The sequence below is a fragment of the Adiantum capillus-veneris genome, chromosome 21 (genome assembly GCF_014529385.1).
Source record: "Adiantum capillus-veneris isolate H3 chromosome 21, ASM1452938v2, whole genome shotgun sequence".
In the NCBI taxonomy this organism is placed as follows: Eukaryota; Viridiplantae; Streptophyta; class Polypodiopsida; order Polypodiales; family Pteridaceae; genus Adiantum; species Adiantum capillus-veneris.
The window spans coordinates 16,188,503-16,203,511 of NC_140951.1; positions in this window are offsets into that span (position 1 = coordinate 16,188,503).

Sequence of the window (15,009 nt, forward strand, 5' to 3'; positions counted from 1 at the left end):
ACTCCCTTATCAAATCCATGCTCTTTCACATAAACTACAGCATACAGGGGTAAGCCTTAGCTTACACTTGTAGTGAGAACATTTTCTAAAAGCCAAGCATGCATCATTTAAGTGCATAGTCACATTTTCCCTATGGAACCTACAAAGCCTCACACATTCTTCCCATTCCCTAGACACATGCTACACACTTGTTGATGACCACATACTACTTGTGGTAGCTACATAACCCTTTCCATTTCCACTTGTGGTGCATATCCATCCATTCATTGATTGCACTTCTCCATATTGAGCCTATAAATGGCCATTATTTAAAGCTTATAAGTCTCTAAATTCCAATCAATCAAGCAATTTCATTTTCATCGTATTGAGTACACTATCTCTATTCCATTTAGTCCTAATTTCATGAATCTATTAATAAGAAAAATAAAAATTCCTCATTGGTCTATCCACCATATGCATTACATCAAAGACTAGCCAATGATAATATAAACAAGTAGTGTTTTTTCTTTTATTATGTGAAGCAGATGAATCGGTTACCTTCAGTATATGTTGTGATATCAAGTTATATTTGTATTGTAGTAGATCATGTCTTGGTTTGTGATTGAATACACATGGAGGTAATTTGGGATACAATAAAACGTGACGACAATAACATATATATCCGTTTGAGGCATATTAACCAAAATTTTGGACAAGAAGGGATGTTGAATTCATTCTTGGATGAAGCAAAACAAACACATAAAAATGATGCATTTCATTACAAACTTGGTAAAATAAATTCATTTGGTAGTAGAAATAATATAGAGATCAAGAAAGAACTCTCAAACATAGGCTATGAATGCCTTTGCACGTGGGTAGAGATCTCTTGGCACTTTTGCCATTTCCTCGTTTCTCTATCTAATATAGTTTTGCAATATTTGTCCATGCAGATGATTGAGCAAACATAACTTCAACTTAAGAAGAAATTGTACCATATTTGTCCATGCAGATGGTTGAGCAAACATAACTTCAACTTAAGAAGCAATTGTACCATATTCTTATTCTTAAAAATATCAAACAATGAGACAATTTTCAGCTCTACACAATATGCACATAAACAAGTAGTTTACTACTCATGCCCATGGTTTTTTGAATACAATAGGGTAAATTTCTTGCCATTGAGGAATTGTAGGGTGAGTGTGCATAGAGGGGTATTTGCATCTTTTAGGATATGATATATGGTGAATTTTGAACATTTTAGTTGATCTTATGCGCTTACAGAGCTTTAAGAAACTTTGGTTGTAGACTAGAACACTGAAAGACACCAAAAATCCCATCTACAATAAGTTTAGAAAAAAGAAATGGGCTGGAAAATTCTTGTGTTTTCTATATTTAAGCTTATTAAAATGTGGACATCACTATTTTTTGTTGTAGAGAATGATGGAATCAAGCCGGGAAAAAGAGCTCAAAGAATGATCTCAATCCTTCAACACATCTTGAAATGGGAGGGAGAGCTACCAGTTGAGACAAGCACTGATCAAGGTTATTTAAAGGACCTCTTGTTAAATATTTTTTCCAAGGTTTCCCTTTGGTGCATTGATTAACAAGCTACTTGGCTTAATGATTGGAACCATGTTTGGATGACCAAATTTTTAATTACATATTTGAATATGGACTTGTAAGAAAATAATATTATTAGTTTCATGTTGGCAAGTATCAAAGGACGTGGTAAGCATGAAGACTATGTAAATGTCCATGATGGGGTGTGGGTGGCTAATTTGATGACTACTTCAATCATAGTTTTGCCAATAAATTGTCTAGTCCATGGCCTCTCATGAGAATCTCCACCGAAATGGAAGGACCTGTATGTATATTAGCTTGACAAAGTTTCATGTATAAGTTTTGCAAAAGTAGATGACAACCACATTTTTTTGGTGTTTATACAACATGATAACATGGAATGGTGTTGGATGTTGTGGACGTGCAGAATGGGAGCCATTGTACACAATAGTCACTATTTGCAAGACACGGGTATGCAACAATGACAATATGACTGAGAGATCACTGCTTGTTACTGTGTGCAAGAAAAACCATCCTGCTACCTTGCAAGTGGTATCGAGACTAGATGAGGACACATGGCTTTATACAATCAAAGAAGGTGAATGAGCATTGCAAGAATATGGAAAATCGCTGACAGGAAAATCAAATTAGGACATCTTCATTCAATCAAAAACTCAGCAATGTTCTTGTTTCAGGAGGAATGGAGCAACTGCTACCCATGGTAGCTTTTGAATCCATACACCAAGACAGGAGATAAGATATTGAGAATGGAGACCTCACGGATTAGCACACAAAAAGTCTTGGAACATTGATTGTAGCACATCGTCAACAATTAGTAGACAATTGTGGCATATGGTCAATAATTGGTAGACAATTTTTTGACTTTGGCATGTGGAAATTGAGCAGTTTAATACACATAATGCCTTGTGTGCATCATGTATTACTAGACAATTGAGTAAAGGCATGAATATGACTCAAAAAAAATATTCTTCCTTGTTGTCTTGAATGTGGAAATGTAATGTAAACTCTTGTTAAAATGTGTTTTTGATACCAAATTGGTTAAGAAAATTGTTGTATGAGTCTTTTTCTCCCAAGTCATGGGAGTTGTCTATGTCCTAGTTTATAATTTGTGTAGAACACAATAGCTAGAGTGGGAGAAACACAAATTTTAGTGCAAGAAGAGGAAAACAACCCGCAGTCTCTTGATAAAGAGGAATAAGGAATAGATTTAGCAATCAAACTACATAAGATGTGTAATTAATGCATATTGAGAGATGGCATGTTTGCTTTCAAGCGAGCTATATGTTGAAAACTTGAATCTTTGATGCAAAAAGAGAAAATTGTAGTGTAGTTTAGAGAGATCAATGTGTGCTTGCAATGCTGCCCAGACAATATTTTTTGACCAACTAAAATTGGAAAACGTATATATCCCTGCCACGTGCAACACATGTTATGTTGCCCCATTTAGATAATTGCAAATCCAAAAGAGAGCTACAATGGAAAACACAACAGCTTTCAGAGGAAAAAAGTGCTTTCTTTGTTTTTGGAGGAACAAGGAGTCTCTTTTCCAAATCAACGAGGACAATTCCATGTTTATGATGTAATGAGAATTCAGGTGTAGTTTTAGGACATTCATATGCAATAAACTTGCAAATTTAGGCAAAAAGTGAAAGATGTAGTGCAATTCATACAGATAAAAGGAATCTTGCATCAAACCCAAGATAATGCTCTCTAGCCAACTAAAGTTGGATTTCTTATAACCATGCCTTGCGCAGCACACAAAATTGATCTTGTTTCATATGGATTGATATATCTCTTAAAAAATTCAGCAATGGCTTTTTTATAATAAATTAGGGCTTTCTTCCATTTTGTTCCCAAAAGCTCTTGATCTACCTCTATCCTCTTCTCCATTGTGTGCTCATGTGTGTATGTGTGTGTGTGTATGCTTGAGAGAGAGAGAGGGAGTGATGGAGCATTGCGGCGGCATCGGCGGTTGAGCGTGGTGGCGACAATGGCTCCTTCTTCTTCACGGCACAAGATCCTTCACGACAGAAAGCATTGAGCGGTGAGTGACACACCATTGCCCCTTTGAGCTTTCTAGGATAGTCTAGTTGTCTGCTCTTGGCGGATACGCCCTCGGGGGGTGCACTATGCTATCATGTTAATGTATAACGTGAGTTCGAAAGGAGGGGTTTTAAAATGCAAAAAATTTAGGCAATTTAATAGAGATACATTAAAATAAGGGGTTTTTAAATTCAATTTTGGAAAAAAATCTTAAAATAAGGGGTCATTTTATTCATTCAGACATGTTAAAAGAGGGATTTTTAAAATACCCCGCGAACACACATTATATAGGGGGGTACTGAATGGTGAACCCCCCGAGGATACGCCGCGACGGACATTAGCACAACGAGAACTCACCTAACAAGATTTGTCAGCTAAGGACGAAGCTCGACCCACAAGCGCGTGGAAGCAAGCATAGGGTGTCAATATACATTCGACCGACTCTCGACTAATTCCTACAGAGGTCTCTACCCAATGTCTAAGCTACAGCCTTCATGAGTGCATAAGAGGAGATTTCCTACAACGCTTCCAAGAGCCAAATACCCATCAAACAGTCTCGAAATGCCACAGAACTTGAAGGAGACCCTACTAACACCAATAGGTCGCTCTCCCTAAGGTCTATGAATCAAAATCCCAACCCTAAACACCTGGTGAAAAATCACGTAGGATGTATGACCAAAATTTGCAGGTCATCGTTTCCAAAATCTAAAGTGCCTAATGTGTAGCTCTACTCAATGCAAACGCGTGGATATACTGAAATGCGAAAACGGATAACGTATGCTCACCGAATCACTAGATAAGCTCGTAGGTAGAGCTCGCAATACCGGACCGTACGCGCATAATGTAGGTATTGGCGCGTAGCTCTCGTCGGGGGCAACATGCTGCACTTCTCCGCACTCGATTCCGACCACCGATGCGCGCGTAGCGTCAAGATGAAGCTCTCACTCTCTCTCGTACACAGTACGCTCACTCACAGACTTCACTTTTTTTAAAATGACAAAAGGTTCTTTTATTAAGGTCAAAAAGTGGTATAAATACCTTACAATCTCAAATCCTAATGTTCCAATTTAACCATCTACTCAATCTAAATGTCAAAACTGGGATACAATCTAGAAACTTCTATAAGCCCCAATATTTACAAAGGTGAAATATAGGGTTTTCTCAATAAATGAATAATTACAAAAAATAATAATCTGCCGAGCAGTCATTTTTCGTAGGGTGTGTCCAGCTTCTAACACTCCCCCCCTCTTTGTTCATGTCGTCCTTGACATGGCTGTTGAGCTGCTTCTTTAGCGTAGGCTTTCTCTCATCTTGAGCAGCGACTCATATCTTGCATGTTAAGCTAGTAGCGTCGGGCCGAATATATCGGTGCTGATTGTGAAGAAGCAGGTGTTGAAGGCTTCTTCAAAGGCCTGGAGGTGATAAGATAGTAAAAACATGATCCTTTGATACAATGCATGTATCACCTCGTGGGATGGCTGACCAGACACATCGTATGCGCATCTGTATGTATCTTGAAAGAAGAAGATATTGTCTATCTCCAGGCCTGGTTTGAATGTCTCGAAGACTGTCAAAAGTGTTTTGCAAATCTTTCTCATCACGATGCAAGATAGGTCAGGCAAGCCAGTGAACAATTTGATGGCACCCGTTAGGATTTTCACCATGTATTGCTCACTTATTCTCTCGCCTGCCTTCGAGCCTGGCAGCTTCGGGTAATTTAGCCAAGTAGGTTGGCTTCTCTGCAGCAACTCGTGGGCTTTCCACGTCCTCATCCTTGGAAGGGGGCAGAAACTGAGGTTATCTCTGATCACTTTGGGTGCCTCTACCAGATGGATTAGATACTGAGGATACTTTGTCAGCCATGCCTTTCTCCACCTGGGTTGAGAGTCGACTATCATCTTGAACCCTTCAGGCTTGGAGATGTCTTCTTTGTACAGTGGCAGTGTTGGCTCCTCTCTGATTCGCTTGTTGATTGTGGCAGCTTCATATTTCAGCAAAGGATATGGGAGAGAGGGCTGTAGCCATTCAGAATACTTGGAGAAGATAGATCTCCATAACTATTTTGAAGCTCTGCCAGCGGGAATCGACATCAAAAGAGTGTGGGAGTTTGTAACTACTATCAAAGAAGATGGAGTGGCCAGAGTCACTGATCTGCAGGTCAAGCCAGACACTATGATTGTAATCACAGAGAGAGTGGTGGCAGCAGCACTAGACCTCTCCAACAAAGGGGATAGTGTCACAAAAGAAGAGATGAAGTCAAGGTGTACTTAGAAAAGAAAAACAACTACATCTTTGAAGACATTGCAAACCCTAAAGTGGCTGTCATGAACCAGCTGTACAACCAATACTTGCACATGTGTACAAAGCGGACACAAAAGTACAGAATGCCACCTGGAGCCATTGCTACCACCTTCACCTGGGAAATGCAGAAGAGCAAGCTGAAGGTGATCAACTATGCTGCCTATATCCATGACAATCTGGTGAGGATGGGCAACAAGAATCCCACCTACATTGTTCCGGGTGAACTGATAACAAAAGTGGTTTATGGAGCATTGCACGCCAAAGGAAACTGGCCTGACCCTCCATCACAGAATGATTGGCTAAGGCTCAAAGAAGATAAAGAAGAGGAACCGCCCAAAGCACCCCGAGTAGCCACAAGGTTGAAGTGCCGGTTAGAGACCGTGCAAGAGGAGCAGCCAGAGTTGAAGAAAGGAAAGAAACAAATTTTACAAGTGCCAATCAAGGAGACCAAATCATAGAAAGCGGCACGGCTCGAAAGATTAATGGAAAGCTTTAGAATTGAAAGAGAACTAAAAGGAGATCTAAGTGAGCTGTGGAAGCCCTCACTAGAGGCCATGTCGGGATCATCCCAAAGGGTGTACAGAGATAGATTTGAAGATTACATCAAAAACTTCGAGATCCTGGATGCTACAACAGAAAATATCCTAAATGTCCCTTTTACAGAAGAAGAAGTGGATGAAGTACGACGGCAACTGCTAGAAGAGCAGGAAGGCCAAGAGAGAGAGAGAGAAAGACAAAGGCGGATAGGGACTTCAAGAAGAAGGCAACAACTCCACCACCAAACCTGGAGCCCGGCCCACTGCCATCACCACCTCCTCTTATCCCACCACAAACCCAACAAAAGGAGGAGGAACGCAAAGATTCTAATCAAGAAAAGAGCCAAGAGCAGAAAGAAGATGATGAACAGAAAGAGGAAAAGGTAGATCCAGAAGAAAGGAATTTCAGAACATTCCTTGATCTACTAGCGGCGGCTGGGTATTCAAGAGAAGAGGCAGCCACTGTGGCATTTGAGTTTCCAAGCACAAGGCCCAAGGAACAGAAGCCGAGCATGCAGTTAGTGGAACTAAAAGAGATGGCACTGATACAGTGGACCTACAGCCACCGCCAAATGACTGGGATGTGGTGATGCACAAGCTAACCAGGCTCAGGGCAAAATCATTGGCCATGAAAAGTGAGATTGACAATCTCAGAGCCAATGAAGTTTTTATCAAATCCGAAGTAGACACACTACAAAGACAGAGCCAAGAGCAGATAGAGAAACAAGTAGAGCTGCAAGCCAGTCTGGCCATGGCATTGCAAAGATGCCAGGAGATGGAACGAGAGAATCAAGCAGCAGATCAGAGAATTCAAAGAACTGAAGAAGAATACAGAAAACTCAACAAGTCATTGACAGATGCAGAAAGGGAAAGGGACAACCTAACCCTCCAACTTGCTGAAGAATCCAAGGAGGTGGAAGCCCTGAGGAATGCCAAAGAGAAGGTAGAGATAGAGCAGGAAGCTAGCCAGGATGAGGTCATCGAGCTTAAAGACCAGATGAAAGTCAAAGATCAAACCATCCAATGTCTACGGGCATCTCCTGCCAGAGTCAGAGCTGCTAGCTCGACTCACACTACTTCAGAGACGGATTCATATGAAGAGAAAATGAAGGAGCTCCAAAAGGAGTTAACATTGGAGAAGCGGCAAAGGCTGATGATGGCCGAGGGCTCTGTAGTAATGCAGAACCGATTGGAAGAAGAGCACAAAGCCATGCAGAATGAGCTAGAAACCATCAAAAGAAAGCTTGAGGAGGCTGAAAAGATAAATTCTGATCTGAACGACCTCCTTGTGAATATGGGAGAACAAGATGAAGCCGAAAAGAAGACATTTCAGAAGCAAATAGAAGAGCTGAGAGGCCAGAAGCAAACAGAAGAGCAGTTTAGCACTGGGCCAGCAGCCATGGAGGGAATAGACATAGAGAATGTGGCAGATCCAATGGACACCACCATGCAAGAGGAAATCCTTGTAGGACCCTCACAAGAGCCACAAGATCTGACACAAGAAGAAGAAGAGAAGCTGCAAAAGGCAATAGAAGCAGCAGTCAGAGACACAACCAAAGAAGCTTTGGAGTGGGAGCAGAGGGTCTTTAAATCAATGACTATTCAAAAGATAGATGCCAGCAACCTTCGGCGTCTCCCATCTTGCTTCAGACAAATTCATTGATCTCCCGAGGTAGCATGGGTATCATTGCATTTCCTTCAGTATCTTTGAACACGCCTTGGTAGATCTTTAAGTCATTGGACTCTAGCAAATCCTCGTGAATCCACATGCTGGTTGGCTTTAGAGTTCCTTCTGGGATGACAAACGGATCTACTTCTTCCAAGTAATCTTTTATTGTCATCCTCTTCTTCTTTGCCGGTGATTTTGCGGCTGCCATGGATCCTGTTGCACTCAGTAGTTCGAAGTTAGCGTTTTCTCCATATCAGCTGAGAAACTGAGTTTTAACTATACAAATGACTTGAAAATTGAAAATAAAACTTAAAAGGAACTTGGAAAACCCTGCATGTGCTCACAGTATCATTCTGGCCAAAATTTATCATTTAGACATCCTACACGTAGGATGTCTATTTCATCAGTTTTTGGAGAAACTTGGCATGCTGGTGGCCCTTGGCCTGTTGAACATGGCTATGTGATTGGAATTGGGTTTGGACAGATTCAGTCTTTTTGGTTCACAAATTGGTAAGATGCTCTCAACAGGTGGAAATTGATATTCAAATGGGTTGAAATTTAACAGATGAGCTCCTTGCACCATGGTAATGGCTCCCATGATGTCATTTCTTGCACAGAAGGTCAAAATCATGCTGGAGACATCCTACACGTAGGATGTCTATTTCGTCAAATTGGCTTGAAATTGAATTTGTGGGTAGCCCTTGGCATGTGGAACATGGCCCTGCTCTTGGATTTTGATTTGGGCAAGAATTGGTGTTGGTATGAGCATGTGTAGTGTTTTTGGGCTCAAAAAGTGCATCTTTGAGGTGTTGGGGGCCAAAAGTGATTAGAATGGCTTGAAACTTGGTATATGAGCTCATGAAGGGCTAATAAAGAGATTTGGAGTTGAAAAATACCATCTGGTGGCCAAAAAAGTCATTTAGACATCCTACGCGTAGGATGTCTAGTTCATCATTTTTTACATGTGACCATACAGATAGGTTGACAATGTGCTCATGAATGTATTGTGCAAGTTTCATGTGATTTGGACAAGTTTTGGTAGGTCTATGGCCCATTATTGCCTCTATGCCCTGACTTTGCATTTTTTGGTGCATATGAGGTCAATTTTTGTCCAAATGTGATGAAACTTGGTGTCTAGCTTGTACAGGCTATTCAGAAACTTTGTGTGATGAGAGATATTGGGGTTGGTGCCCAGAATTGGCCTTGAGACATCCTACACGTAGAATGTCTCTTGATGAAATTTTCATGGTGACTTCTACTGGTGCCTGCCCTTAGTCCCCCTGAGTCCCTTTTAAGCCCTATTTCAACAAAAAAGTCAAATAGATAGAAAGAAACTCCCTGTGTGGATTTCAGAGCCTCCGAGCCGTTTTCTGACTTTTGGAGTGCTTTTCGGGGATGAAATTTCTTGATGTTGGTCTCCATAGCTTCCCAATTACTTGGGGATCCTTGCCAAATGGTTTTCGTCGACTTTGGCTTCACCGGAGCTCCATTTGGCAATTTGTCGCTCTAGAAGCACCCGTGGTTGTGTTTTCATGTCTTCGATGACTTGTGGTGGTCTACCACCATAGGACTTGGTTGTTGATGGTCTAGGAAAACCGCTCGTGAAGTTTAGTGGCAAACGGACATGCGGTTTGGCCGCGAGAGCTAGTTGACGCTTTGTGTGTCTGATGCCGTTTTTGAAGTTTAGTGCCGCTTCGGATCACCATATGGTTATGTGGGCTATATAGACTTGTCGAGCATGTTGAGATGCTCCTACCCATGAGTTTTGGTAGCATTTGGGTGCCTTTTCGCCGATTTTCCATTTGGTGGCCTCTTACGGGGCTCTAGGAATTAGGGTTTTCCCCGATGGTTTTCTACTGCCTTTGGTCATCCAAAAGTGGTCTCCTATGCTAGGGTAAGCTGCCGATGAAGTCTCATTGATTTTGGGTTAGCTGTTAGGTGGTCACTTCTACTTGTAGGTCTCTACTGCCCGCTTTCTGTGTAAACCCTACGCTAGTTTTCGCGACAAAACGACAAACATGCACGAAAATCTCAAGGTGGTGAGCCTACCTCTCATGTCTGGAGCCTGTCGGATAGTCGTGCGCGTCGTAGAAACTGTTGGAAGTTCCGTTCGCTCTAGGTGGCAGAAGCTCTCTCTCAAAAGTCAATAGTGGAAATGAGCTTAAAATGAAGTGAAATAATGGGGGTCCCCAAACCACTTTCCGTGAAATTTGACATGTGCTCCCAACTTCTTGCGAGATGCGGTTTAGGCTCAAAAATTTCTTGATTTGGACTCCATTTGCCTAGTTTACGAGAAGTTTGCCGTTTTTGGTCAAAATCTGGCCAAATCACGCTTTCCGCTCCATTCTCATAATTGCACCCCCATTGTACCATAGGTTGTCCTGTAGAGTCACTGATCATCCCCATATTTTTTGTTTTTTATTACGATCGTTTTTCACCTGCTTTTTGTATTTTTGAAGTTTTTCTGCCGAAAATTAGTAAAATTAAAAGGAAAATAGTAAATTAAACCCAAAAAATTCCCAAAAATCATAATAAATCAAAAACATCACCGCAAAACACTATATACACTCACATTCAATTTTATGGCCGGATTTCTTCGTTTTACCAATATTTTGTCTGAACAATGGCTATTTTTTACTTATATACACACACCTAGGGGCTTGATTTGGCGTTTGGCCCCATATACTTGTCTATTCATGCTGTATAAGGGCATATGTACTTGGGTTAGTCTAGAAAATTTCGCAATCAAACGACAATCCTTAAAAATAATCAAAAAACATTCCCTTTTTGCCATTGGATCCGCATTCGAGAATGCCTCCCCCCCTCCTAACCGGAGTCCTCCCGGATGACAAGGTATCGCCTCGGAGTATGTGCTGTGCATGGGTTGAAAAAATTGTGATAATGCTTGGCCGTGTAATGTGGCCCTATATGATGCATACTCGGTCAATGCATGAAAAAATTAATGATGTGCACGAAGAGGGTGTAAGCAATATGCTTATTGGCATTCGCCGTCGAGGTTTCCTGTTTGTTCTTGATCTGGTCGATAGATTTTCTTTGTAAGTAAAAGCTATAACTCTACCGCTCTCTGTTTGATCGTCTTTCTCGCAAAATTCGCTTGGTTTTCCGCTATTGTCGATATGGCCATAGTCGTATCTTTGGAGTTAATTTTCGTGGGCGCAATTGGCCGTATTCTTTGTCTCTTTTGCTTTCCATTTGTAGCTTGGCTTTGGTGGTTTTTGCAGGTTTATTGCTACTTTCGTAGTTGTCATTGTTTTGCTGCTGATTGGCACCCACATGAATCGGTTGTGTTTGTCTGCATTGTTTTTTTTATATGCATACCGATCTTGCTTGTACTGAAGGGAGTTCCTGTTGCTTCGGTTTCGGGATCCAAATGCGAGTCGCATTTAAGTTGTTGCTGAGCATTTTCTTTGGAATCCATATCTGTTTTATTCCCTTGGTTTTTGGTTGAACTGTCTGCTTCGGTTGACTTCTTCTAGTGTCTTGTGGTTTGTCTTCCATGTCATTTCTATCCTTCCGCACCCATACTTGTTTGTCGCATGTTGCTAACCTTGATCTTGGCACTGCGGTCTGTTTGGTTGGATGTTTGTAGTGAACATGGTTGGTAGTTCCTTGTTTGTTCGCCATGGGTATAATGTTGTTTTTTTGTGGAACCCATCCTTGTGGCTCTGTTTCCAGTGTCTGTGTTGCTGGCAGCTGATTGCTGAGCAAAAGCTACCACCTGTTGTTCTTGTGCATGCTGAATCTTGACTACATCCGCATTCCAATCTATCCGCACATTGTACTCTTTTTACCAAGGTTGTCCCAACAACATGGTGTATTATGTGCTTTCATCCTCAACCACATAAAACTTGTGTGGGTAAATATATTGATGTATTTGTACATGCAATATAGTCCAGCCCAATGTTTTCAGCGAATGTGATGTACTACTTTTCAGCACTTGTGGTGTAGGATGTAGTTGATCTTTGAGCTTGAGGTGTTTGTATAATTTTTAAGAGATTAGATTTGCTTGAGCTCCAGAATCAAGCAATGCCGTCGATTCAACTTGATTGCTACCCACTTTGACTGCAATTATTGGCTCCACTGTGTCTTCATCAAAATTCGTTAATCGAATGGCATTTATTCGCAACGGTGATCCACATTGTTGTTGTTGTCGTAGAAGCCTTCTTTTGGTTCTGCTTGGGCTTCTTCTCGAACCCTCTTTTTCTCCTTCATCCGTTGTTTTTCTTGATGGATTTGTTGAAGCATATCCTAGGGTAGTGGCAAATGATATTTTTTTAATGGACACCCACTAATCCCATTTGACATTTCCTCATCTGCTAATGTAGCAAGCTTGACAGCTCTGCTTTGTGATAGGTCACTAATCACAAAGGTTCCCATCCCTCGCTTTTTAAGTTTCTTGGCATGTTGTTTCAAGGTATAAACAAGTATATAATCACCTGTTTTGAACTCTTTCGTGCGCACATGCTTGTCAAAAAACTCTTTTTGTCTTCTCTTTTTAGCATAGATCGAAGCTACAGCTCGCAAGCGATGTTCATCTAGCTTGTCAAGATCATCTATTCTTGACGAGATCTCATGCCCTGTCCATTCTAAGCGTTTTTCTACTCATAGAGTTGGAATTAAAAACGCTATGGGTAATATAGCATTTAGGCCAAACTGTTAAGTATGGAGTCTGATTTACCTTGTAATCTTCTGTGTGATAAAAGTGCACATTTGTAAGGCCCCCATTATGAGGAGAATCCATCGTGCGTGAAGGAAAATCACTTGCCGAAACCAAAATTTTCACGGCCAAAAATCAGGGGTAACTTTAGGGGAATCGCCGGAATATTATGGCCGGACGACGGTCGGAAAGTGGTCGGAAAACAACCGATCGGTTGGCTGGTGGTCGGTAGTCAATGGCCGGTGGCCGGTGGTCGGAAGTCAATGGCCAGTGGCCGGTGGCCGAATTCAATGGCCGGTGGCCGAATTCAAAAGCAGACTTGTCTTCTCAAGGGCGGCCACACATGGGCGGATTGAAGGGTTCGATTTGGACTTATCTACACAAGGGCGGCTACACATGGCTGCCTCTCATGAGAGAGGGCATCCCTTTTGGCCTATAAAAGGAGGCCATTTCTACACACATTTCATAGTGTGAAGATGATGCAACAAGGTGAGTGTGAGGTGGTGAGAGTGAAGCAAGGCGGGAGCTCCATTAAGGATATAATCCCTTTGTAAACTACTTCTTGTTTTGAAGTACTAAAGCCATTGAGTGGCTGCTTTCCCGTGGACGTAGCCCACATTGGGTAAACCACGTATATCGTGTGTACTCTCTCTCTCTCTCTACTCTATAATCTCTTGTGTGTGAAATCTATCTCTCTCCATTAAGTAATCTACTCAAATATCTCTTTAGCTACGTCATATTTCCTAACACACGGTATCAAAGCAAGGTTTGCTCGTAGCTAAGTTATCTCAAGAAAAGGATTCCTTGAATTGAGTGGGAGTTATGGTGGAGAAAGGGAAGCTCAAGATTGACAAGTTCAACGGAAAAAACTACCAACATTGGAAGATGCAGATTGAAAACTATCTCTACGAAAAGGACCTCTATTTTCCACTAGGCGGTCTTGCGAAGAAGCCCGCAACAATGGCGGATGAAGTATGGATTGTCCTTGATTGAAAGGCACTGGGAACAATCCGATTAAGCTTGGCGTCAACTGTGGCCTTCGATGTTTTGGAGATGAAGACCACGGAGGACTTGATGAAGTCACTTGACGACTTCTACGAGAAACCATCGGCATCCAATAAGGTATTTCTTATGAAGCGCTTGTTCAATCTAAAGATGGCAGAGAATGGTTCAGTTGTTGCAGAACACCTAAATGACTTTAACACAAACATAAGTCAACTTCGATTGGTGAAAATCAATTTCGATGACAAAGTGCGGGCTCTCCTTATACTATCATCTCTACCGGATAGTTGGGACAGCCTTGTGATGGCTGTAAGTAATTCTATTTCTGGCACAAATACTCTTAAGTTTGATGATGTTGTGGGTGTTCTCCTAAGCGAGGAAATACAAAGGAGAAGCACAAGAGAATCATCAAGTGTTGCACTGTCAGTAAAAACAAGAGGATGGCCTAAGGAGGAGGTTCAAAAACCAAAAGGGGCGTGATCACTCAAGGCGGAGCAAGTCACGCACAAAGTCAGTTCTTGAATGTTGGAACTGCGGCAAGAAGGGCCACGTCAAGAAGGATTGCTGGTCCAAGAAGAAGAAGGAGACAGAGTCTCAGGACAACAAGCCAACATCGGAGGCCAATGTGGCAGGTAAAGTAGAGCAAGATGCTCTAATTCTCTCATTAGACAATGTGTCTAATTCCTAGATAGTAGATTCAGGGGCTTCATTCCATGCGACACCACACAAGCAACATTTCCAAGACTACACCAAAGGTAATTTTGGGTATGTATACTTGGGAGATGATGAAGCTTGTGAGATTGTCGACAAAGGTACAGTTTCTGTCAAAACTGCTAACGGAAATGAATGGAAGCTTAAAGATGTTAGGCATGTTCCTTCTCTTCGCAAAAATTTGATCTCTATAGGACAATTGGATGATGAAGGTCACAACATTGCATTCGGAAACAAACGGTGGAAGATCTCAAAGGGATCTTTGGTGGTTGCCAAAGGAGAAAAGGTCGGTACACTTTACTTGTGTACTGTTAGCACGCAACCTTCAGCTTGTGCAACAACTGCAAAAGTTGACAGTGCGGTGTGGCACTACCGGCTTGGGCATATGAGTGCCAAAGGAATGCAAATCCTTCAAACAAAGAAGCTTCTACCAGGTTTGAAAGAAGTGGACTTAGAGTTCTGTGAAGATTGTGTTTATGGTAAACAAAAGAGGGTGAAATTTCAAAAAT